This window comes from Cyprinus carpio, chromosome B12 (genome assembly GCF_018340385.1).
Source record: "Cyprinus carpio isolate SPL01 chromosome B12, ASM1834038v1, whole genome shotgun sequence".
In the NCBI taxonomy this organism is placed as follows: Eukaryota; Metazoa; Chordata; class Actinopteri; order Cypriniformes; family Cyprinidae; genus Cyprinus; species Cyprinus carpio.
Window position 1 is genome coordinate 20069618 of NC_056608.1, and position 27909 is coordinate 20097526.

The following is a 27909-nucleotide window of genomic DNA, read 5'->3' on the forward strand; positions in this document are numbered from 1 at the left end:
AAAACCAAATTGGAAACATATTGATAAAACTCAACATGTATATCTCTTAGTAAGTAACATAAAATAACAGGTTCATTGAGTCAGATTTAATAAATTAAGTATATGAGTTAGTTTAACTAAGAAACATGCGCCAACTGATTTAAAAGTGCTTTGATTCACTAAAAAGAACCGGCTCAGAATCGGACTAGTCGCCCATGGTTTTGATTCCCTTCATTTCTTATTAATTCTTGATTCATTTAAATGACTTCTGATTCGAGTCATTTACTCGGTAGGGGACTTACTAAAAGAAAGTAAAAGATGTACTAGAAAGAAAATGGTCATTTGCTCAGGATTCGGACTTCGTTGGGCGCGCTGTATGTTTCTGATTCACTGAGAAAGAACCGGCTCACAAGACTCTTTCGCTTTGGATTCGAACAGAGATTCGTCACTGGTCGCTCGCGTCGTGTGTTGTTGATTCGAGAAAAAAAAAAAAAAAAAAAGAAAGAAAAAAAAAAACCTTACTAGTCAAGAAATCCGACTTCAATGGTCGTTCTGTAAATGGCAGAAATATATTAGTTAGCAAGTAGGCTATGATGGTTCAGGTTTGAATGGTCGCGCTGTATGATTAATTAAATAAACGAGTAACATGGATTTCACTGGACATGGGCATTAGCAACTAATATTACTGCAGATACGTTAATCGGTTGAGAACCTAACTAACGAATGACTTTCATGACGTTAGGTTCTAGCATGATTTAAAATGGAATGAAAATGATTCTGAATACTAGCATCATGTGCTAACCAAACCTTGAATGCTGTCATGTGACCACTCAGGTGATAATGAATCTGAAACTGCGTACATTCTGATTACTATGCACTGGAATCATTCGAAACCTGGAGTTATATTTTTATATTTATTTTTTTTAATATTTTTACAATCCTAATTAATCTCTAAGGAAGTTTATTTGTTTTTAGGAGAACAGGACCAATCCAAAACACCCATTTTGGAGCAAGTTTTGCGTTTGGTTTTTACAAACATCATGATGGTGAGTTTTGTTATCTTTTCCTGTGTAACTAACAACCCAGTAAAGTGATCTGTTCGTCTTTGTGTTGTTGTAATCTAACAATACTTTCTTAACAGCTTGTATTCAATGATTGTGCTGCAATTCAATGTGCAGTAGGTTGTAAATGTGGATATAAAATATATAGCTTTGCAGTATTTAGCCCAGATGATGATGTGAAAGCCAAGCAGTGCGTCTAATGCGGTTATGATTGAGCTTTTTTCATGAGCCCCCTGGTTGGTCCTTTGTAGACCCTTGGCCCAAAATGTCTTACAATAAAGATATGTCATGCACCAAAAATTATAGTCTTTTTTAAGGCAATGGTGCTTAGTTTTTTAAAGGAACCTGGTGCATTTCCCAATGTCAGGAGATTGATGTCATAGGTAATATACTGGCTATGAGTCGAAAGGACAATTTATGGTTTATGCAGTTGAAAAGTAAAAAATCAGCCAGGTCGTTACCATCACCTGGGCCGTTTTCCATGTTTTCAGAGAGAGAGGGTGAGAAGTTTGGGTGGAAAATGCAAAGACCTGGTTTTGCTTTGGCCAAAGGAACCTTATTTTTGAAAGGGGTCCATCTGGGTTTTTTTTTAAAGGCACTGGAGGTACCGTCTGCTCCCTAAATCTTCCATCCCATAACCACTATGAAATAATCCCCTGACAGCTTGCCAAACTGGGAAAGGGGGTGGGATGCAGTGGGGTAACCAAAGCCACCTTTGTTCACCCTGTTTGACCGCCTGACATTGAGTCTGTTAAGCAGGACTGTGAATGAATTGTGAATCTGTTAGCAGACCTTGTGTTTTAATTATTGCATTGGTTGTAAATGTGTTTATGCATCAGTTGCATGTGTAAAATTGTCTGTGCTTTTTTGTATGTTTATTCTCTGCACACCTGATTTACATCAGTGAATGCATATGACAGCTGTGACTGGCACGTTTCAGGTGCCCATGTGTTTGAGTACAGTAGGTTTTTCCTAATGATGCTGATGCGGGTGATGTCACGCATTAGGTCATAACAGTGTGGGATCCTGGATTGTACTGCTCATAATTGTGCCAATTAATGTCACATATTCACAGACTGATCGTCTGTTTGTTTAGTGGTAGCCTCACTGCACAGGAAACATGATTTTAAACTGACCTGTGTGTTTACCCAAGTGATGCTGATGTCACTGTCTGCAAAAGGAGTGATTAATGTCTGCATTCACAAATTCAGAGGAAAAACAGAGAGAGTGGGGGACTTATTGAGAGAGAAAAAAATTAGGGAGAAAGATCCAAATGACAGCGCATGGTGAATCACTGTCAAATACTCTTGAACCGGATATTAAGCTTTGTCCACATGCTGTGTGTGTTTTTTCCATTTTCAATGCCTTTTACTGTAAGATGTATAAAATACTTGATTTGTATAGGAATGAAAGGGAAACATTGCTGTTCATCAGACAGCTAATATTGTTGGAAAAGCTCATTTATCTTAAGCATGACATTCTCCTGTCTTCCTGTCAAGGAGTTGCAAGTAGATTAAGAACTAAAGAGTTTGTGAGAGATTTGATACCTGTTAGAGAAAATTGCTGTTTTATTTATTTATTTTTTTAAAGAATGGCTAAATTGTTTTTAAATATTTAGAATTATTATTTATTTATTTATTTTGCAAGTATAAAAGTGCAAAATATATATGTTTACATTTACATATGTTTTATTTTTATGTTTCATTTTATTTAAATGATGATACTTGGTCTTCCAGGAGTTTTCCAAGTTAAATACACACTCTAAAATAAATCCTTAAAAAAGTGACGTGACATACAGCCAAGTATGGTGACCCATACTCAGAATTTGTGCTCTGCATTTAACCCATCCAAAGTGCACACACACACACACTGTGAACACACACCCGGAGCGGTGGGCAGCCATTTATGCTGCGGCGCCCGGGGAGCAGTTGGGGGTTCGGTACCTTGCTCAAGGGCACCTCAGTAGTGGTATTGCCGGCCCGAGATTCAAACCCACAACCTTAGGGTTAGGAGTCAAACTCTCTATTAGGCCACAACTTTAAAATGAAGGAATTTTCTGTTTTGGCTTTTTAATTTTTAATTTTGCACTTCATTACGTTGTTTTACAGTTAACATAAATGTTTGTAAAATTAATGAATAATGTCTTGGCAGAAAATGACCACTACATTTTTTCCTTCTCTCTCTCTCTCTCTCTCTCTCTTCCTTGGTATTAATCATTAGGAATTCTTTCTCTAAAGTTCCCCTTCTCTCTCTCTCTCTCTCTCTCTCTCTCTTTCAATTGATAGCATTTATGGCATAATGCTGATTACTACAAAAAATATTTAACTTAACTTGTATTAATCATGGAATTTTCCTTAAAGTTAAATCTCTTCTCTTCTCTTCTCTTCTCTTCTCTTCTCTTCTCTTCTCTTCTCTTCTCTTCTCTTCTCTTCTCTTCTCTTCTCTTCTCTTCTCTTCTCCTCTCTTCTCCTCTCCTCTCCTCTCCTCTCCTCTCCTCTCCTCTCCTCTTGTTGTAAATAGAATCCTCGTCATTGAACTGCTCATTTCAAGGACACTCAAATGATTCGAAGGCATCATTACAGTTAAGAGTGTGTGTTAAGAGCATCTGTAGTGCTAAAACGAGGAGCGAGGCTTCCGCCACTTAAACACTTCAGCCAATCAGACGTCTTGTCAAGCACATGAGGGGAAGTGTCAAGGTATTTGTGCTGTGATTAACATAAGTGCTTTCCTCTGTTCCAGAGCTGGTATAACTAATTAAAAAAGCCAATTATCCCACTCAGACTGGATTTCCAAGAGACACGTCCCAAAGGTTAACAGGCAACTTTAATCTGTTTTCTCCAAGCTCCCTGGCTCAGACTGACTGTATCTTACAACCACACAGCAAGCGTTTATCACAGGATCTGATCCCAAAGGGACACACGCTGCTCTCATTGGCTGAACATCTCATGAATAAACAGGAAAACATATCTCGTCTAGGTTTAGGTATAAAACAGGTTACTTGAGTCATAAGGATCTGCCAAGCATGTGCTCTGCTAGATAAACGTATCTGTACATAAGCACAGCTTCACATTCATGGTCACCTTATGCACTGAATTTTAACTAGCTCTGAAAAATTTCCCAGAGGCTTGCACTAACGTTCTCTAACCATAACTAATCTCAGAGGCCTGATCTTTGGGTGGAAGAATGTTGCCCAGCCAAGGACTTGCTCGGCCTGCAGACCAAACTTTTCCATCCTCCGTCCTGCCACGACAGATTCACTGTAATCTAGCAGATCAAAGGAGAACAGGCCAATCCGATTTCCATAATCCAGTCTAAGGGTGACTTTTGTGCATATTATAGTGGCGAAAAAAGATAAACCAGATTTTTTAAGCCTCTAACGTCTAGTCAAGTAAGTTATCACATATTTACCTTTGAAAAGCAAGGGAACATTGACTATTTTTAATACACCATTTATTTTGCATTCGATTTTTTACAGATGCTCTCAATTCTAGATTTTTGTTCAGTAGTAGTGTTTCAGCGTAACTCATCAGAATGTGAATATTTGTCACCGTCTTTTTTATAACCATTTTCTCTTTCTCACAGAAACATCCCTGTTTTCAGACTGTGAAAGGAGACATTGCCATTGTACTTGTAAATGCTTATGTAAATGGATTATTCACCCTTAACTCCAATTCATGAGGTTCAACTCCCCAGCCCGACAATAAGGAGATCTATATTTAAGAGTAACATAGCTGTGGAATGCAGCCGTCCGCCAGGCATCTTAGGAATGACAATTAGCATATTGTGTCTGACAGCTCAATCATATTGCATGGGCCGTGCGGAGATCGGGGCTTTGATTCGCTGAAGTAGGGAACAATTACAGACTATGCCTCCACACGTTTTTTTTTTATGGATCCCCCTGTAAGATCACACTGTATTGCAATTTACACCCCCCTCAGCATTCACACAGCTTAGCAGGCAGACAGATGGTGTGGAGTGCATTGAGATGCCGATGAATGTGTGAATATGTTCCAGGCACAACGGGTTGATGCTTTTGAAATTTTTAAAAAGTTTTTCATGAAACAATTACGAACACAGTAACTACCTGTGTACTAATTTTCAGACAAACATATTCTTTATCATAATTAAAATTTGGCTTCAATTAAAACACAAAACCTAGCACATTCTCAGCGTATTACACTGCCAGATCAATTCAAAACACTGCAATCTTGGCTAATTGGAAAAATGTGTCAAAAGTCACGATAAAAGCGCTCAAAGACTTGTAGATGGAAGCTAAAATTGGATATTTGCTTCAGCAAATATGTTTTTATCTCACTATCGCTTTGGTTAACATTATCGGTTTGGTTTAGGGTAGGAGTAGTGTAGGTGGTACCAGGGTTGCCAGGTCTGTGTAACAAAACCAGCTCAATTGGTACTCAAAACTTGCCCAATCGTGGCCAATTCCAGCCCAATTATGTTCCGGGGAAAAATGGCTATCAAAATTGCTGTAAATTCACATTCCGGGGGGTCAAAACCTCCTTCTGGGGGTTCCACCTTGGTCGAAATCTCGTATCGGGGGGCAGGGGGTTTTGCTTCAAACCGCAGACTAAAACATTATCATGCAGCAACATTATAAAAGTAGCCCAATTCCACAGGAAAACTACTGACTTGGCAACAATAATTGGCAATGGATTAGTGTTTATCTTGTTGAGAAATCTGTCCCCATTTTCAGAAATTTGTTTAAGATTGGGGACTAATAGAATCAGGCACTGTCTGAGCAAATGTGCATTAGGATTCTTCAATGTACTATTTAGAAACTGCCAGTTAAAAGCAACATTGTGGCTTTATTTCTCAAGACCAGCTTCTTATAAGTTATTTGGTGCTAAGAAAGAACGTTTAAACTCATCCAACTGACAGGTGTAGCCTTTCATTATTCAAAACAAATGATTCTGAAGGTCTTTTGCAAAACTCATCCCACATAATTTCAAGCACATTTGGCAGCAGCACTCAGGGAGGAAGACTGCAGTTCGTCCTTGCTCTTTGACACAACGTAAACATTAACTGGTTTATATCACTTTGACCCACATTGGATGTGTTGGTGTATTTTGTGATGCAGACTGCCTCTCTTGTTCCATTCAGTTTTTGTCTGTAAGATTTCAAGTCATGACATGCAAGAGTTGCTCAGGTTAGACACATTACAATGTTTTGCTTGTTTGAATTATTTTAGTAGACCTAACCTTGAGCTTTATTTCTGCATTTATCTTTAATATCACAAATAATCTCGTTCCTTCTCTCTGTCTCTTTCTCTTACTCCAATTAATTGTGCAGTGACTCTAATAAGCCACCTAAAAGCCTGATGGTATATTTAATTGGGAAACTTCTGGTTTGTTTACATATTTTGGTGTTTCTTCAACTATGGTAGAAGTTTTATAGAACTTTTTGAACAGTAACAATATCCACCATTAGACACGCACACATTATTATTATTTTCTTGAAATATTTCTACCAAATCCTAAATTATATACTGTGGTTGATAATATGAATCTTTTTGCTCTTGCTGTTTATCTGGGCAAGGTTAGCCATATCTAATTAGCATTCATGTAATCATAAATTTTGATTGAAACACATGGATATGGAGATCATTGATGTCCAGTAACATTACTTTCTCTATACAAACTCACTTTTAAGAATCTCACTAAGAGGTCTTATAGTGACTGAATGCAGTTGTGACCCTTTATTCAGCTCATTGTGTTGTGTGTGTAAATTTCCATGTTTCAGCATTTGAATTGCTGCCATTTTCCTCTGAGTGGGTCCAGATGAACTAGGGTGGTCATCAGGCCCATAGAACACATTTATCAGTTCTGCTTTTAACACACCAGATGAAAATTAATGCGAATCCAGCTCACTGATTAATGTGGTTTCTGTGCCATGGTTTCAAAATTGTACCCCATGCTGTACTTCACTTCTTGTTTTCCAGTGTGTCTAGACCAAGTATTTTGAAGGGAGCAATAGAAAGAAATTTAAAAGAGTTGGAGGACATAACCTGTGGGATAGACTCCCCCTAGTGGTGGCTGCTGCAACGGCAACTAGTGCGATTTCCATTATTAAGGAGCTGATAAACTAAGAGATCAGGGTTAAGACTCAGATCAACGTTAGCCACAGGGGACAGGTGTGACTGATCTCCCCTCTGTCTGCCTGGCGGTCGGGCTGGTGGGTCCAAGCCTGGGTGCTGTCTGGGTTACTAGCCCCTGGGATGAGTCAAAGGGAGCCTCGGGGAGTGGATTGAGGGGTCCTGGGGTGCCGTCCTCATGGGGGTTCCCAAAGCCCCAAACCAACCCCCACCAGACTTTGAACCTGTATCATAACAAATGGGGCGTAAATTATAGACATGCAGTCATTCCTGCTGGTGTGATTTGCTCTTGTATTTGCAAAGGTGCGCGGGCTTCTGCTTGATCAGTCATGTGGAAGAGTAATTGTATTTGTATGAGTTCATATTTTGGTCCCCATTTCAAAGCAATTTGGTGACATTTACCGAAACTGACTTCAGTGCAATCATTGATGTATAACGTTCAAATAAAATACAATACCCAACTCAAAAGGTCGTTCAAATTGTTCGAGATTGGCTGGGAGAATTTTCTTTTTTTCTTTATTGAATTTCTGCTCAAATTCCCAACAGGCTGCGCTGGAACATTTGCGTTGCACAAAAGCATTCTGGATCCTTTTAAGAAACCCAAGTCTTTAACCGTTCCATACGTTCATTGAATGGCTGCATCATTAAAATCATTCAATAACATTCAAGCATTTGCATGTGACCGCATTCTCCCCGTCTCACCCTCATCAATCCACTCAAATTTCACTGAAATGAGCGTCACAAAATAACACATCATGGAAAATGTTTTCCAAAAGAACCTCATCAAAACAGCAACCAGATTTTTAGAAGGCTAGCCAGCTTCGTCCATTCTAATTGAATAAGATGTTCTTGAGTGAACTTTGCTGCATGTTCTGAATTGTCTCAGTGATGGCACCATTTGTTCTTTGACTCCCCACAAAGTTTAACACTTTACAAGGTTGTGTTATGTAGACATTAGCAAAGCCAATAGTTGTAATTCATGGATAATATTAGTCACAAATACAGTACAACAATTAATATAAAAAATGTACTCTAGTATAGTAACAATAATGCATTAAGAACACAAATTAATTGTTAGTTCATGATACTTAATGCTTTTTACTAATGTTAAAGTATAGAACTTGGAAAGTGGGGTTATACTGTATTTTAAGGTGTCCTTGTTACAGTGTAATTATACATTTATGTAATGCGTAATATTAGTTAACTTACTATATGGTTAGGGTTAGGATTAGGGTTACTTGCATGTAATTATGCATGATTAATTGTTATTATAAAAGTAAGTACATGTAACGTTTAACAAGGACACTTTAAATTAAAGTGTTACCTAAAGTGGTACTATATACAGTATACAGTAATTAGTCAGTTGTCCTTCAGTGCATGATGCAGGTTGATTTCTTTGACTTCTAGTCAGTCTTTGCAGATTTTGTTTTGTGGATATATAAAAAATATACATACATTGTTTGTATTTTTAGTTCAGATATATTTTATTTGTATAAAGTTTATTTTTTATTTGACTATTTTTTATTTTGTAGTTCGAACCAGATTTTTTTTATATAATTTCTTCTTGTTTTAAGCACAATCTAATCAAATTACAATTATGCTCAGTGTAAGACATTGTGACTAACTCCAATAATTCCCAATATTCTCTGAAACAAGTCTTGATATACATATTTTTGCTTTTAGTTTGACGGATGCTGCAAATGACTTTTAACCATTAAAACCTACTTAAATTAAGTACATTCTGTGGGCCACAAACACATGTATTTTAGAGAGAATTTGTTTCAACAATGATATTCAAAATGCATCGTTGTAACATTGTAAAACACTGATTTTTTTTTTTTTTTTTTTTTTTTTTTTTTTACTTTTATGGGCGTCTGAGAACTGTGGAGGCTGTGACAATGATTAATGAAGTACTGATGCATAAAGGGACCCCACAACTGGGGTTTCATGGGGACACAGGCCACGTCCCCAGATAACCCCACCCAGTTGTGTATTGTCACACCTGCTTGCCAATCACCCTGGACCCCTTTTCTTGTCTTTCTACGTCACCCTCTCTTTCTTCCTCCATGCATCTGCATGATATCTAAAGGAGGTGGCACCATAGAAAATCAACTCTAATGAAACAGGAAAGGGGCACCCACAAGAGCAGCCGAGCAAATTGCATCCATGTTTATGTTGCACGGCGGAGATGAAAGGCGTTGGTCGGTTGATGATTGATGGGCCGGCAGTATTGCACAGATCCGGGTTGGTCAGTCGCAAAGGATCCTAAGATGCCGATAGGGATGGTCAGGAACTTATGAGTGTGGAGGTGGTCTTTCCTGGAGTTAATTAATTCCCATGGACCCCAGATGCCACTGTAAATTTGGTGGCTGGTGGCCTAATAGAACTGTGTGTGATGTAGAAGTCTATATGGCAGCTGGTATGGGGTGAATATGGCAGGGTGGGCATATTTGGCGAACACATTGGGTCTGTTTGAGTCACTGGTGCCAATGTGTGCGAGGGTTTGTCATACTAAGTAGCACCAGAATGCGTTGCTGCGTCAACTTCTTCTGTGTGTATGTGTTTGGGACACGATGATTAATGAGTCTACAGATGCATACAGACAGGCACTGGAGCTGTGACAAATAAACAGTAAATCTCAATCTATTTTTCTGTGTCGCGCACATACACAGTACGCTATGGGTTGTTTGCTTGGGGTTTGTTTTTTGGAGAGTGGTCTTTTTTGCTTGTTATGTTTTACTTGTTTAGGTATATTGATTTTGTTAGTTGTAATATCAGAACTCTGTTTCCTAATTTCATAATGCATGCAGCCAAAGAGATATTGCACTTGCAGCCAGGCATTAATATATTAGCATATTATTGATTTACTGGTGAACGATTAGAGTAATATTCATCAAACATTTTTTTTGGTTGTTATTGTTTGTGTGCAATACATTTGAAACCATATTATATCTAGTTTCCATTAGTAGAATGCATTAGTAAGTGTCAAAAATATGTATGTGCCTTTTGGTTGGTGTAAAAAAAATGGAAGACTTACTTTCTTCTAGCTTTTTTTTCTCATACTCTCAATGGAAATGGAATTGGCAATGGAAAAGCTCTCAGAGGAAATAATAGTTAATAGGATAACTTTCTGCAGTTTTAAACTCTGTAATGGATTAAGGAATTTAGGAAAAACCTGCATAGAATTAAAGAATAAACATTAAGTCAGAATGTTCTAAAAAATACCTTTTTTTATGGCAATTTGGAGAACAACCAAAAGCGAGGGGAAAAAGCTGTCAGACATAAGACATCAGTGTTCAGAATTGAAGTCGAAATTGCCCTGGTTACTCTACCACATTGCAGTAATGGTGTTTTCACAGCATTGTTCTTGTACTCGAGTTTACAACCCAGTGCTTTCACATTGCCTCTAACATCTGTCTTGTTGTAGACTTCTGTTGATAACTAAATTTTGTTACTCTGCTGTTCTTTTTCTGTTATTTTTCAATTTAAAATAACTGTCGCTGACCCAATTCGTAATTATAAAAAAAAAAGATGACCCAATTCGTAATTATAAAAAAAAAAGAGATTATATTGACTTTGTACAACATTGTTTGGAAACGTGCATTGACAGCATTTCAGATCATTTTTCATCCATGTCTATGAATAATCTTTCATAAATGTTCTTTGTCGTACTTCATTGTATGCCTTTATTCATATAAATATAGCCATGACTGCATAGACTTAGTCACGCTGGCACTGACATACCATTCCACAGTCATGAGCGCTCGCTCCGGTTATGGGATGTCTAATCTCTTTCCTTCTCTCTCTCTCTTCGAGATATCCTACGTCGAGTAGTTATTCTTGGATGCTGAGGCAGTATGAAGCTTATTTCCCCTGCTGCAATCTCAGGCTGATAATGGTCTGTCATTAAGGCTGAGGCATGTGGTACAGTGGGAGGAGGTTGAGTCAAACCAGCATCACCACATTAGGTAGGAACGACGATGAATCTAAACTGTAACATGCATAGGAATAGTTACAGTAAACAATGAGATGTTCTTTGAATGTGGCAACAAAAGTACTTAAATATGTTAATGTAATTCTTTCTTTATTATTTTGTCAAGTGAACTTGGAAATTTGAGGTGATATTATCAACAGCAGCAGCGTCAAATTTGAGCAACAAAATGACATTAACTATTAATTTGTGCAGTAGTGGAGCACATGTGATTGGCTTCCTATTTCAAATGGATATTATAGTTGAATAGATTGCAAGTAGATTACAAAGTCATCCATTTCCAGTGTGACCTGCAGATTTGAAGGATTCTGAGTGTCAGAAATTGCTGTTTATGTGATCAACATACTGATGCTATTAGTTGAAGTTGCATCTGTTACTGACCTTATTCTACCGACTTATTCTACACTGCATGTATTGCATGCGAGCTTGCAAAGTCTAAAATACACCAAACAGCTCAAACAGACAATAATGGCCAATGTTTAACATTTACACATGTGAACGTTTGTCTTATTCACTTTGTGCATGTCTGCGAGAAAAGACTTATCTGGCCTGATGCCATCTATAGCAACTCAGTATCTCTAGAAAATAGTTCTGACATGAACTTGCTCAACTGCTCTTTGATGACCAAATTTGGTCTCTTTATTGAAATTGAACATTAGTGTGAGGGATATATAAACTCTTATGGAAGTTACGGAAGACATATAATCTATCAAATAGATAGTTCACCAAAAAATTAAAATTCTGTCATCATTTACTCACCCCCCATGTCATTCCAAACCTGTATGACTTACTTCTCCAGAAAATACAAAACACATTTTCTATTTTAAAGACCAAAACAAAATGGTTTAATGGACCAAAAAAAAAAAAAAAAAAACTGAAATGTGTGTGTGTGTTCCACAGAAGAAACAATACAAGTTTGGAATGACATGAGTGAGTAAATTCTGATAGAATATTATTTTTTTGGGTGAACTCTTTAGGATGTTTTCATTTAACATTTCTTAATTTTACTTTTTTCAGCCTCTAAATACCTTAATCTTTGAGAATTTTTGAAATGTATGCTCTCATAGAGTCACATATTGTGCACTCAAATGGGGTCATTATCCAGGCTGTATTCTGTGGTTCTTCTTTGTTCCGTGCCTGTCATACTTATGATGTCAAACATGCATGTAGCATCCAAATGTGTCTCTAACCAGATGGGTTTAACACAGAGATTGTTCTCTCATAACTCTAACAGACTACTCGTCCATATGTCCAGACCAGCTGATACATGTGAACATGTGCTCTGACACATATGTAGGAGTCATGTTGAGAGACTGTCCTTGAATTTGGGTTCTAAGGCGGGAGTTTGTGTTACGTGTTACATATATATATGTGTGTGTGTTGTGTGTATATATATATATATATATATATATATGTGTGTGTGTGTATATATATATATATATACATATATTTTTTTTTGAAAATGTTTTTGACTTTGATGAAAGTCAGTGGGTACGAAAACAATGTCGGGTCCCACTGATTTCCACACACCTAGACTCTTTGGACTTTTTACGCACACATTTTCTGTGATTTCTTGAGTTTGTGATTTCAAAAGAAATGCATACGAGTTTGGAACAACATGAGGCTGACTAAAAGATGATCGTTTTCATTTTGGATGAACTATCCAGTTTGGAGAAATTAGTAGCCTACAGTTGATTGAGTAAAACTGAAACTGATTTGTGTGCAGTTAAAACAGTATAGATAACACAGTGGTCTGAAAAGAAATGGCAGTCTTTACGGTATTGTCTAACCCATTGGGAGCTTTGATCCACTGTTTAAAAAAATATTTTGTGAAGAAAACATTTTGAAGGTTTAATGTCATTGATTCAAGAATTCTGACATTTATAAGCATCACTCAAAGATTTGCGAATTGGGCTACCCATTTAGTTTCAAAGGAGATGACCCTCATTACAGAAATGAGCCTCTTTTCCATATAACTGACAGAATACTTTATTGTAGCACTTCTATCATCTCTTTCTTACACACTGGACACGAGCACGCATCATAATAAAGCTGATGCATGTCACATAGCGATGGCCGTCCATAGCGTGGCTGATCTGTCAGTCTCTCCCCTCGGTCTCTGTCGGTAGGGCTGTCATGCTGTGATAAGCCCTGTGGCATTTTCATCGCTGTTCTGGCTGCACAGACTGCATTTCCATAAGAAAAGACAGAAAGCCCACAACGCCGGAGACCTCCCCTCAAAGCCTTCGCCTCATGTTCAAAGCTCGGATTAGCAATCTGTCCTCTCAAATCCCTTCAAACTGGCCTGAACCCGGCAGACCCAGATGCATCAGGCATTCAGGAGATAACTGGGGTGTGTGAACTGGGACAAGGGAATGTGGGGTGACGGTGGAGGTACCTCAACATATCTCTGGTGTCCCCGCGCTAATAGTAGTCATGGTGTAGCATAGATGACCCCTAACCCTAAAAAATAAACCTTTCACAAAGGTCACTCACTGTTTGCTGGTCCTGCCTGGTGATACACCCACATAGTCATCAGTGTACAAATTGGGTTTGTTATCAGTTCTTTCTGTGAACGCTGCGTTATCGCGCATTGTGTATGCATGTTGAAGATGTCATGGACGTTGTATGGACACCAGAGTCAGAGTAAATTCCATTTTTCATTTTAAAATGGGGCTGTGAAGGATAGAAGGGCATTCTGTTGACTTGGTTGTACCGGTTGTGTTCCTTGGTGTTTATTCGGTCAGCATAACATTTTTCTAAAGCATTTCCAGAGCACAATAACTCTTAGAAACGTAATGTGAATATGAGATGTGACTTCAAGACCATTAAATTTCAGCAGGACATATATCCCTAACCACCTTCTTTCTTTCTTTCTGCATAAATGTGCCGTATACCCTAATTAAAGTGTTTTTATTGTAATTTGTATTTTATTTTATATTAAATTATTCAAATGAGTAAATATGTCCTCTACATTTAATAAGGGATTTTTTTTGTATAAGTTAGTGTAATACATTAAACCAGAAAGAAAGTGCATTATAAAAGCATGTAGAGAGTATAAAATAAATAACTGAATAAAATGTATATAATGCTAATTAATGCGTTTTATATATATATATAAAAGGTCTGTTGCCATTTTTTTATTTTTTTTGTTTGATCTTTTGTTTGTTTTGTGTGAAATGTGAAATGCAAGTGTTTCAAATGGCCAGAGGACTTGTATGGTAGCAGAAAGTAAACACCAGTAATTTATCTCAGCTACAGAAAGAGTTTGAGCCTCTGTCTCTCTCTCTCTCTCTCTCTCTAGCAGAAATCCCTGGTGTGTGGTTGATTTTATTTTATTTGTTCAATACGAATCTAAAGTCGAAGCAAAATGTCATCAGCGTCACTCTATCTAAATAGCTCTTTTCAAATGGAGCCCTCAGCTCAGACAGTCCTATGATTGGCAAACACTCTTCATGTGAGAGTGGTATTATTTAAATGATGGCTTTATTGAAACAGTGTGTAGCGAGGATGATGCAGAAGGCTAATTTTACTAACACTAGGGTGCTGAAACTAATCAGAGATCCATTCGATTATGTAAAATGCTACAAATCGCATTCAAAACGAAAATCATGAACCATATCACACTTTATTCAAACATCACAGGGGTTATGATCTGTCTTGGAGAGGTTTAAAAGCCTGTCTTTGTAATTGGAACTAAATATGCAAAGTAGCTTGTTGCTATTATCATATTTCATGCTATTTTCCCTTGCGAAAGAGAAATGATTTAGAAAACTCTTAGGGAGTCATTATAATTCATCCAGACATGTTAGGAGATATTGATAATGCACACACACTTTGGTTGTGGGTGTATTTTTCCCCCATATTGTTACATGAGAAGAAAGAGCATATATATATATATGTGTGTATTTTTATATATTTTTGTTTAATGAGGAGAAATATATATATATAATATTATTCTTGAAAAATTATGCCTTAATTATAGCTTTGAATAGTTGGCTCATTAAATTGATGTAATCCAAGATTCTTATTAACATGGAGCTTAATTCAGTGTAGTTAAAATTATGAATTAAATATTGACCTAATTAAATACACTGCAATTAATTGAAAAGAGATATCTTGTGTTCAGACAACATCCTTTGGGATGTCGCTGTGACTAAGAGCAACAGAAAGAGATCTTATTTGGTAAAAATTATGTAGTTCATTGTATACATTGTTCAGTAGAACTTTATTTTACAGTTGTGTTCCACATGTACATAATATGTAGTTATTATAGCAATTACAATAACTGGATAATAACTAGGTACCAAACCTGAACCTAACCTTAACCCATGGAGTTACTATATACTACTAGTACTTTCTTGGGTAAGTACACTGTAAGTACACGTACTGTACACGCACAAGTAGAGACTATAAGTTGGAGGAGATGGACTTGGAGAACGTATAATGCACAATATGGCAGCTGTATAAAAGGTATTTCTGTCAATCACCTGGAATTTTGTTTTGAACGCTCAGTAGACACGAGCTTGTATGCCCATTATCTTCAGATGGTCACCAAGTGGACTGACTTGCTTTAAATGGCATTACTATCGTTCTCAATGCACAATGGGGTGAGGTAGAGTGTTCATCGGCTAGATTGCATTGGAAAATAATGTGGCTTCTGGCGTTTGTCCAAACCAAATTTGGACCCATTGTATATTGCAACCAGAGAGGGTAATGCTAATATCTTATCATTCTGGCCACATCTTCAGTACACTTGTCTCTGAGCTCTAATGAGGCCTAATGTTTCAACAGCATCTAATGGAGGACAAATGCACTCAGTGCCACAGAATTAGCACAGAATCACAGACCGCTGCTACAGGGATTCATTAGCCAGTGTAAATATGAACTCCTCTCTGTGTTCGCCAATGCTGAGACAAGTGCCTAATTGATGCTTGTCCAAATCGGGGATATATGCAGTAAATTGCCATTTACTCTTAAATATAAAGGTTCTTGACTGGTATTGATGATTCCATGAGGAACATCCATGGAAATTTTTCATTAAAAAAAGTCCTTAATGGTGGGAAAGGGTTCTTTAGATTATTAAAATGTTTTTCACGCTAAGAAAAAAAAATGTTCTTTTAATATCTTGATTGAGAGGTTCTTTGGGTAACTAAAAATCGTTCTTCTGTGGCTTTGTTGGAAACGTTATTTTTAAGAGTGTTGATGAACCTTCAGCCTTCGCTCCATTGAAGACCTTTTAACATCCATAGAATCTTTCCAAAAAGGTTCTTTAAAGTAAAAAAAAAATAAAAAATGCTTTTCATATTATTAAAATGGTCTTCCCACTAAGAAACAAATTGTTATTTTTAAGATCTGTCCACTGAAAGTTCTTCGAGGAATCGAAAATGGTTCTTCTGTGGCACTGTTGTGAAAACCCCTTTTTAGAACCTTTATTTTTAGGAGTGTTTTTAATCAGTGGAACCTTTCAATTCAGCAAAGGGCTCTTTATAGTGAAAAAAAGGTTCTTCAGATTTTTAAATGTCCTCCAGTCTAAGAAAAAATGGTTATTTGAACAACTGTTCAGTGAAAGGTTCTTTGACAAACTAGTAATGGTTCTTCTTTGGAATAGCTTCAAAACCCCCTTTTTGGATCATTTGTTTTAAAGCGTTAAAACAATTTTCACTTTTCTTTAAAGAATCTGTGCTTGCTTACTCTCTTTCAGGACTGTTCCATTTAAAACTAGTCTTGTTGTTTATCCATACTCTTTTGACAGGTAGGAGAGTTAACTTGCCAATCAAGCCTAACGTTCTTCTAAGGTTCCTTTCCCTGCCTCTTTTCTTCTCTAGTATGGACCTATTGAATCCATCACTTGGGAGACAATAGGACAATGGAAGCCAAGCTCTTGATGGGCGTTAGAGGGGGAAGGTGCTGAGAGTTTTTGGGGGATGCGGTGAGAGCCCAGTCACTCTTTGAGCTCTCGAAAAAGAAATAGAGTTCACAGCGGCGTGAATGCAGGGCCATCCCTTCCTCTGTGGTTGTGGTATAGGTGGAAGTCTGGTTGTCATTGTTGTCATTGTCCGCAGGTTAAGCTCTCTGGGTATGGCAACACAGAGGCAGCACTGGGTTTTTAAGTGCACTGGAGTGTAATCCTTCACCAGGTTTATGGAGGATTGTTTCAAAGTAGGATTCAGGATGCAAGGAGGAGGGGATAGATATATATGTGTGTGGGACCTGATTCACCTCTTCAAAAAAGGATTAAGTTGCATTTTCCAGCCTCAATAACATTTTATAATGGGGTTTGTCTCAGTTCCATGGGGTTGTTCATTAGCTCTGTCACCCTCACTTTCTCATGTTAAAAATCTAATTTCCATTGAAGCCTTTAATTGCTGTGGTTCATGTTAACAATTAAAAGTTCCCTGTGGTCTCATCTTATATTTTGTGTGCTTAATGCAACTAGCCAACATTTGAAATGGATCAAAACCTTTCATCAAAGTTGTCCTAAAACCTCAAACCAAAATGTGATCTCTGGCTTTACACTTTATTGCTAACAGTTGCCACGTTCTGCCTTGTAATTGTGACCTTATATCTCACAATTGTACTTTATTTCTTATATTAATCTAATCTCAAGTTTATCTTTTTTTTGTTTTTGTTTTTACAGATTTTCATAAAATTAGGTACCAAAATAGTACATACATAGTACTAAAATTGTGTAAAAGCTAAATGTCCTAAAAAATCAAACAGTGAAATATATTAAAGTCGATTTAAGCTTACATTTAATTTAGCATATTTTCATTACTTGTGCATATATTTGTTCATTTCTGAACCTTTTTAAATAAAACTGGAACCTGGATCCACAGATGTACTGAATGGAATGAATTTAATGGTTCAGATGTAGGACTTTCACAAAGTTATTCAAGAAGCAAATACTTCCCCCTTGTACTTCAAACCACTTGCTAGTGCAGGTGGCTCGTTTTATTTTTTTGCCATGACTTTTAGTTCTCAGAGAGAGACACTTATTGTTCTTGTTCCTCATCGTGCCAAGTTTCCAGCATTTTAATGAACGTGTCATTGCATGCCATTGTTAATACTGATGCTGTTCCAAGCAAAAATGTGGATGCTTATCCTATGTGATCCGGACTGCTGATGTTTCCTGTGGATAACAGTAATGACCATTACCATCCAACATACACACTGCACAAATATTTCATTGGTGCTTCACCCGCTGCAGACATCTGCTACCTTTCAGTGAGGTCTAATTTAGCTTTGCCTTTAGGAGGTCAGAGAGCAGCAAGGGGGAAGTTGCGGTTCTATATCCATTTTGAAAGTATTAATGCAACATCCCAATGAAACAAAAGTGAATTGGGCCCCAGACCACAATGTACGGTGAGTTGGAGAGAGTCAATGAGCTTGATGATGTTTGATTTATGACATACAAAAGAACTCATCCGTTGTGTTTCACGAAGAGAGGTGCAAACCAGACTTGAATGGAAAGAGGTTATAAAAAACCTCTTAGTTCTAACCAGCTATTGAGGCACATTAGCCAAAGAATAAATCCATTAGCGCCAATCAATGCACCATTATCTTCTATTTTCTTGTAATTGGGTCCGCGAAGGGTCCTGGTGGCTTGTGTGACTGACGATAGTAAATCTCATTGTGTCCATGTAGCTCTCACCCTGCAATAATCAGGACATTGAAAGCCCTGTTACTTCACACCAGGTTTAGGGTGGAAAAATTGGGCCTTTCTTCCTCCAGAATTGGTTATCAAGCTGATTGTTCTTTTTTCTCACTGTTGCCATCTGTAATGAAGGGCTAGGGTTTGCAGTGCATAAGCAGGCCAATGGGAAGCCCTCTTCTTCACCATATGAAGGTAATTCATTGCCTTCTCTTTCGGAAGGGCCCTATTGAAATTAATCAGCCTCCTCCTTCCTCTCCTCTGCCTATGAGTCTTTTCTTCGTAGTCTTTGAGACAATGCATTTTTACAGCAAGTCATTACTCAGAATTAATAAGTAACTTGACTGGACCTTAAAAAGAGATTTGGGCTCATTGTTGAAGGTTGTACAATGGAAGGTAGCTCAATCTCAAGAGGCCGTCTAAGATTACAGTACATAAAAACACTCGAAGAAAAGGATTCCTTTCTCTTTTCAAGAGTCTTTCATTAACATTTGAATGTCTTGGTTCTTAAGCGAAGTTCTAATGCCTACATTTTTCTCAACATAAGATCCTTTTAGGGGTTTGAATCTAAAAATTTTTCAATAATATACAAGTGGCTGTTCTGAGGTCTGGTGTGAATGTGCTGAATATAATATCAATAATAGTATATTAAATATATATTTTTAAATGTATTTATAGAAATAAAACAAACATATAAATAATGAATGAATGATAAAGTGTTTGGGTGGCTGATTTTTGGATTTCTTTCTTTAATTTGTAAAGTTCCAGCACATTGTATAGAATATATATATATATATATATATATATATATATACACACACACACACACACACACACACACACACACACACACACACACACACACACACACACACACACACATATACATAGTCGTGAAAAAAATTAGGATACCCCATTTAATTCCATGGTTTTCTGTATATGGACATAATTTAAGGTCTTAAAATTTGTAAAGTAAAACCTCAGATGAACAACAACACATGACATATCACGCCATGTCATTATTTATTTAACAAAAATAAAGCCAAGATGGAAAAGCCATGTGTGACAAAGTTAGGACACCCTTACTGTTCACATAGGAATTAAGATGGTAAGTAGCAGTCAGGCTGGCATATATACTATTATGCCTTCTGCCTAACCTAATGAAATATTATTTAAACAAAATAATAATATTTTTGTTCAACAATATTTTTTAATGCACAAAAAAAAATACAATAAAAATAAATAATAAATGCATATGCTGTTATTTTAGTCAGAGTCTTGAAGTACTAATTAATTAACGCAAGGACAATTTTAATAAATACCTTTGCTGTCTACTCAGATCGGTATTGTTTTTTATTTTTTTATCTTTTTATTATTCTATTAATAATAATTTTATTGTTATTGTTATCATTATTATAATTATACATTCTTGCCACAAAAAAGGCCCAACTTGTGCCGGAAAAAGCTTCTGGAGATTTCACACTGTCCCCAGACAGGTCATGCGGTGAAAGTCACTGTAATTACAGGGGAGAGCTCATTACTTTATAGTCATTATCAAAGGGTCATGACACCTCAGCTGATGGAAGAACAGCTGGTAGTCAGAGCTGAGGTCCAGCCCAGAGCTGCTCAAATGACCCACAATCCACCTGCCTTCTGGAGACCATCTCCATCACATCAGGAAGACCCCACAGACAAACACGGAGCGAACAAGGGTTCCCCCACGGCTGCAGCAAGCTGTTACAAATCAGGCTGAGGACAACTTCATAAACAGGAGCATTAGCATATAAAGAGAGCCAAATGCCAGTTCATCAGACCCCCTGGCACTCTTAAATGGTCGATAGGGGCTCGCCAGCATCCCAGAGCACAATCAACACAGAGAAAAGGAGTAAGAGGGAAAGTGTGTGTAAGGATGTCACCTGGGTCTCGAGGCCTCAGGCGGAGAAGAGTCCTTGTCGTTATCTGATGGATTGTGTGTGTGTGCTGTGAGCTTTGAGTCAGTGTCCTTTCTTTAATTTTTACTTCACAATCCTTCTTCCTTTTTCTTTTCTCCCCTCTTCTTTTCCTCTTCATGTCTTCCTATTTGTCTTTCATTTCTCTTCTTCCCCCCCTTCTTTTTTCTTTCCTTATTATTTTTATTGTAAATGTAAAGGTTGTCAGATTAACATGGTTATTAATTAATTAATTCCATTGTTTTTGGACAGACGGATATATATATATGTGTGTGTATATATATATATATATATATACATGCCTATGAGTCTTTTCTTCATAGTCTTTGAGACAATGTGTTTTTACAGCAAGTCAAAATTTGAAATCCGTCCAGTTTCATGTAAGTGACTTGCGATGAGCTCCTGATGCCAAATAAAGGTCACTAAACGTGAAATTGATGGCCTGTCAATAGATCAATCCTGTTACATCATCAGTTTAAACTCAATGAGATGTTTAAAGTCAATGAGATGTTGCCAGATTGACAGTGAGTTCATATGAATACAGTCAATATTATAGGTTACACATTAACCAGACGACTCTTCATGTGATTCTAGAGGAATCGAGAGAGCAAATGAACCCTCTGCACAGCTCTAGGTGCTCAATCAAACATGCTTTTAACGATTTGAGGTCTTCCTGCTGTCCTTGAGTTTACAGTCCCACTTATTTTTCTACAGTTCACGACCCTGATAATATCAGTCATCAGCTCCTCACCGCACGGAGTGACTCGTCTGAAAGCCTTTAGAGCCTGTGGTGTGATTTAGACCCTAGGACACATCTCTAGAGATATTCATTCTGCGTGCCAGATGCTCTCACTGCCGCTGTCTCCAGCGGCTTGCCTCTTCTGTCATGTCCCGTTCAGAAGAGCGATAGTGTTCTTCGTCAATTCCAATTCCTCCTCCTCCTCCGGTTCGTCAATGTTTCGCTGCAGACAGCTGCTGGTCTCTGATGGAGAGCCACACTGATGGGCCACTAACTTGCTAAGTCACTGCACTGACAGATGGGAGGTGTGTGTGTGTATTTGTTTGTTGTAATGATTCATATAATTCAGTTCATTCAGTGTGTGTTTGTGTACTCCTATCTATCTATCTATCTATCTATCTATCTATCTATCTATCTATCTATCTATCTATCTATCTATCTATCTATCTATCTATCTATCTATCTACCTACCTACCTACCTACCTACCTATCATCATGAACTATATAATTTGTCAAGAATTATATAATGTATTCAAATAAATCAATACATTAAAAATTCAAAATATTTTAACATAGCATGTGTGTGTGTGTGTGTGTGTATATATTTTTATATTTGTAATAATAAGAAGAATTTGCACTATATATATATATATATATATATATATATATATATATACAATACATATAAAATACATATATTTATGTGTGTGTGATGTACTAAATAGCTATTCTTAAACAGAAGAAAACCGTAAACACGTACCTTGCAGCATATGGTAATTATGAAAATGAAAAGCATTTTACACAAATTTCAACCTGTCAACCCCCTGCAAAATTTAATAATTTTACTATAGGTTTTAGTGTGTTGTTTAGTCATTACACTGACATTACATTTGTTCTTGCTTATCTGTATATGCAAAGAATTGTTTTTAAACAGCATAATGCATTTACCTTTGATCACACTGCACTGAATATGAAAATGAAAAGCATTTGCACCTATTTCTGCCTTTTTAACCCCCTCGCTGACTTTAACAGATTAGCTAATTTTATTATTAGATGTAGTGTGTCATCTGCTCATTAAATTTACATTACAAACACATTCTGTATGAGAGTAATTAAGTTTATGCTTATTTGTGTATGCTAGTATTTATGCATAGCAAGTTGCAACACATTCATCTTGCATCATCATGCATTAAATATGAAAATGAAAAGCATTTGCAGCAATTTCTTGGCTTTTACCCCCCTGCTGACTTTAATATATTACTTAATTTAATTATAAGTTGTAATGTGTCATCCCGTCATTAAATTTAGATTAGAATAATTAAAAGTCCTTCTGGAGACAATACCATCTGTAAGATTTTGTGTATGCCTTTCTACAAATAGCATGGGAAGTGTGCTATCTGCACCTGAGGCCGCCCCTGGGCCGATCTGTTATCAATTATCTCTTCCCAACTTCTTATATCCTCCTCCTATCATGGGTACTTGCTCAAACATCCATGTCTTTTGATTAACGCCTCTCGTTCTTTTCATACCCTCTCTTTTATCCCCCACTCCAGAGTTAAATATTTCCCTCTGGTGCCATGTGGTTGTTTACTTCCTGTAGTGATCGGCTTCATCCTGTGCACAGATTTCAGACCCCAGGGCCCAGTTCTGGAACTCTTTTAAGTGTCCTTGTCTCACTGGGGCACCTGGCTTTCTCTGGCCTTTAAATACAATCGTGTACTTTGTTAGTAAGGTGTTTTTTACTCTTTCAAGTTCCATTGGTTGTCACACTATCAAAGGCTTTGGGGTAACTGCCTCAGAATCCTCCCAAAGGCCAAACACCTCCTTTAAGTTTTGTGCATGTGTCTTGCAAACATTTCAGTAATTTAAAAAAAAATTAATTATAAATAAATAATAAAAAAAAGAAAAATTCATATATTTTATATGTAATAACAACAACAACAACATAATTACAATGTTATGATGCATTGTTTCCCCATTTCTTTGATGAATAGAAAGTTCAAAAGAACAGCATTCAAGGTTTTTGTTTTGTTTTTTCTTTTGCTTTGTTTTGTGTATCGTTTTTACACTTTTAGTTCAGTTTTTGATCACCACTTAAAAAAAAATATTACACTCAAAAATTTAATTATTTTGCTGAAAATTTACACATCTTCATCTGAGATGTACAGTAGATGTTTTTTTTTTTTTTTTCATTAGAACAGATTTTGAGAAAATTTGCATTACATCATTTGCTCACCAATGGATCCTCTGCAGTGAATGGGTGCCATCAGAATGAACGAGAGTCCAAACATCTGATAAAAGCATCACAACAATCCCAAGTATCACTCCAGTCCATCAGTTAAAATGGATACTCCACCCCAAAATGAAAATTTTGTCATTAATCACCCCTATGTCATTCCAAACCCATAAAAAATTTGTTGGTCTTTGGAGCACAATTTAAGATATTTTGGATGAAATCCTGGAGGCCTGTGACTGTCCCATAGACTGCCAAGTAAATAACAGTGTCAAGGTCCATAAAAGGTATGAAAGTGGTCGTCAGAATACTCCATCTGCCATCAGATGTGCAATCTAGGTTATATGAAGCGACGGAAATACTTTTTGTAAGCGAAGGAAAAAAATAATGACTTTATTCAACAACTTTATTCGACAATTCCTTTGTCAACACTCTCCTCTGTGTCTCTTCATATCACCATATGCTGCGTATGCTCTTCTGTATCAGCTGCGCCACAAGGCTGCTCTGTTTTCTTTCAAATCAAAGCTAAATACACGTGGAACGACATGGGGGTAAGTGATTAATGATTTTTTTTTTTTTTTGGGGGGGGGGGTGGAGTATCCCTTTAATGTCTTGTGAAGTAAAAAGATACTTGTTTATAAGAAACAAATCCAACTTTTTAACTTTAAACCTTCGCTTCTGGCCAAAATATGAGTTCATAATCCAAAAAGTAACACTTCCTTCATTTAATGTCTTGTGTATTGAAAAGTTATTGCTTCCTTTTTTTTTTTTGTTTGTTTGTTTTTTTTTTTTTTTTTTGTTTTTTTTTTTTTTTGTTTGTTTGTTTTATGTTTTTCATGATTTGTGTTTATTTCTATTCTGGGTCATATAAGATTTGACTATCTGTATTGCCAAATCTTTTATATCATAGCAGCATACAAGACAAATCGTACCATTTAAAACTACAGTAGTGCAAATAAATGCGTTGTTCATTTATAAGCATGCTGTGCATGTTTTATTTATGCGTGTTCCATTATATTTACTCCTCCCTCCATTTTACATGACCTGTTCTCTAGGTTTAGAGGTCAAGGGGGAACCAGCAGAGATGGTTCAGCACTTGTTGGGCTGACCGCTCCGACCCCAGATGCTGTCCAGATGCGGGTTAGTGCTCGGGTGCAGGGGTCTGTCGATGTGAATTATAGCCCACCGTTATGAACTGAAACCGAAAGGTCCAACACAAGACTTCATATAACAGAATGAACTATATATCGCATGACATTGCTAAAGCATTGAATTGCAATGTTCCTTTCCTGACCATTGAGGGATGTACACACTGACCAATGCTGGACATTATACACAGACAGAAAACAGCAGGGGTGCAAGTTGCCAATATTCCCGGCGCTCAAAACATCAACTGCTCTCAGAGTAATATAATTAAGCTCTAATGTTGTTTACCAGACACATAATGGCTATTTGATGTCTAACCCACTTAAAAAGCAAAAGGTTGTTGTGATAGTAGAATAATCAATAGTATCAAATGTAATTGGAAACAGTCATGAATGTAATAAGCAATTTCATTTGATTTATCCAATTGACAGCCACTTTTATCCAAAGTGGCTAAGAGAACATTCAGGATGAGTTTTATCAGTGTAAGTGTTTCATGGGAATTGAACCGTAACCTTAATGGAATATTCCGGATTCAATATAAGTTAAGCTCAATCGAATTGTTGGTCATACTTTACATTTAGGTTTTATTTTGCTGTATAAAATCTGACCTGACAAGTCCAGAGTAATACATACTGTGGAGCGTTATTTAATATTATTTTATTCAGTATTTGATTTATGTTTAAAAAAATATATAATAATAATAATATCATTAATATTATAATATAGAATTTTATATTATTATTATTATTATTATTATTATTATTATTAATTTGATAATAAATATTATTGTTGTTGTTGTTTTTACTACTGCTACAACTACAATAATTTAAAAATGTAATATATAATATCAATAATTATTATTGCTATTTTAATTGTAGTTTTAGTTGTGGTAGTATTAGTAGTAATAATAATAGTTATTATTATCATTATTATTATTATTGCTACTACTACAATAATTAATATTAATTATAATTATTAATAATTTATTCTACAGTAATTAAATAATATTAGCAAAAAATATTATTGCTATTTTAATTGTAGTTTTAGTAGTAGTAACAACAACAGTAATATACTACTACAATATTTAAAAATGTCATGTTAGCAATAATTATTATTGCTAATTTTTATTGTATTAGTAGTAATAGTAGTAGTAGTTGTAGTAATAATAATTTGAAATTATAGTAGAGTGTTCAGTGTGAAATCTATTTTTCAATCACTTTATTTATTTATTTAAAATAATTGGTATTATTATTATATTATTATTATTATATTATTAACTTTATTTATTTAATTGTATTTATTATTATTATTATTATTATTATTATATTTTTTGATGCATTAGAAATGTGTTTGTTGGCATTAATGTTGCGAGTGTTGAGTTCTGGCAGTATCAGCGTGGCTGTGATGGATATGATGAATAGGAGGTATCGTGGTTCGATTACTGCATTAATCTCTGCTGCTGTGATTGCTCTCTGTGGTTTGTAGATTAATGGTGATTGGCTTTTTCAGGGCTATCCAAGAGCTCAAACTGAGGTCTGATAATTAGGTTTACTAATCATGCTTACATTAACCCTGACCTTTCACCTACTTCTTTTCTTTTTTCCTTCCCTTTCTTTTCTTTCCCTCGCTCTCACTCTCACCCACATCATCTTCCCATTGAGTCTGAACCTGCCATTTTTCTTATCTAGGGCATTAGTTCTGTTTTTCAAATGAAAATGATCATAATTATTTGTGTATACGGGCCTTTAATGCCATGAATAAATCAGAGAGATATCTTTCAGGAGGCCTGTGGATATGGAAGTAATTTCTAACTAATTGTAAGGATTGTTTATAATATATTGCAATGCAGAACAAGGCAGTTCGCTGAGCTGACCAGCTGGGGGCAGTGCACCCTATATTCTCAATTGAAGACCCCAAAGATCTTATTTTATGATCACTTTTTATCTACTGTTCTCATTAAAATATCTAAATGCTTTGTACTGCCCTGGCAGATTTTTTTTTTTTTCTTTTTTTTTTTTTTTTTTTTTTGTTTTTTTGTGTATGTTTGTATTACTTTGAATTAAAAAAAATTAATGCTGTAATGCTAGTTTATGCAGTGCTACTACTAAAGTAAAATTCTCATTAAAAATCATGTTTATTACTTTATTCATGAATCTATTTTATTTCATTTAATTTCATTTTATATTTTACAATGAAAATTTTAATTTTTCATAATCCAGGCCTAGCAGTAATTTCTATTTAAAAACTATAAGTTGTGTATTAAATATTTGATGTTTGTTTTATGTTTAGAAATTTTATGTTGTGTGTTGGGTTTTTGATGAGGTTTGTTGAAAGTTAAGTTTGATTATAAAAGCTGGGCTTGCAATATTGTGTTGTATATAGATTTTGTTTGTATTTTATAAGTTGTTGTAGTTATATTTGGGAATATCTTGAGTATCTGAGTGTTTTCTCTTATTTGTGACTTTAATTCAGTGGTCCTCATGTTTGGTCTCAGGTTGGCTGTAATGGTGCTGGCATGGCTCCAGTGTGATTTGCTCCATAAGGCAGCATGAGATTCCCATCTCTCCCAGCTCAATGCGGCTTGCTTGAAATCCAAGAGCAGCTGTGGAGGTATGTTTTGGGCTGCTTCAGCGGCATGTGCCCAACGGCGTGTGTGTTCAGGCTGGCATTATTCACACCTTTAGAGAACAATGTATAAGGGCAGAGACTCTCAGAAAACTAGATATAAAGCCTTATTATGGATGCTGGGCTAAATTATTGGAATATGAGTATGTGGCCATAAATCATAAAAAAAATATATATATATATATATGGTTTTACATGTAAGGAACAAAAGAGCTCACATTATTATTATAATTTTTTTCTTTACATTAAAATTCTCTAGCTGTCATCCTCGGGCAGATTAACGTAATAAAAATGAATGTAGGCCTGGTTTTAAAGAGAATGGAAATTCTTAAAAAAAAAAAATTACACCCATTTTCATTAGTCTTGACTCTAGTTTTTTAAAGCAGTTTATAGCTGTCAAAGCTAATGGGCAACTGATGTAAT

At 36.2% G+C, this 27909-nt stretch overlaps 1 long non-coding RNA gene across 1 annotated transcript; it reads left to right on the forward strand.

The window, feature by feature from the left end:
* On the forward strand, positions 1 to 27662 carry LOC122139272. Its single transcript, XR_006156169.1, has 3 exons — positions 1 to 813; positions 955 to 1025; positions 27356 to 27662. It is a non-coding gene; the product is annotated as an uncharacterized LOC122139272 (long non-coding RNA).
* Positions 27663 to 27909: the final 247 nt, after the last annotated feature.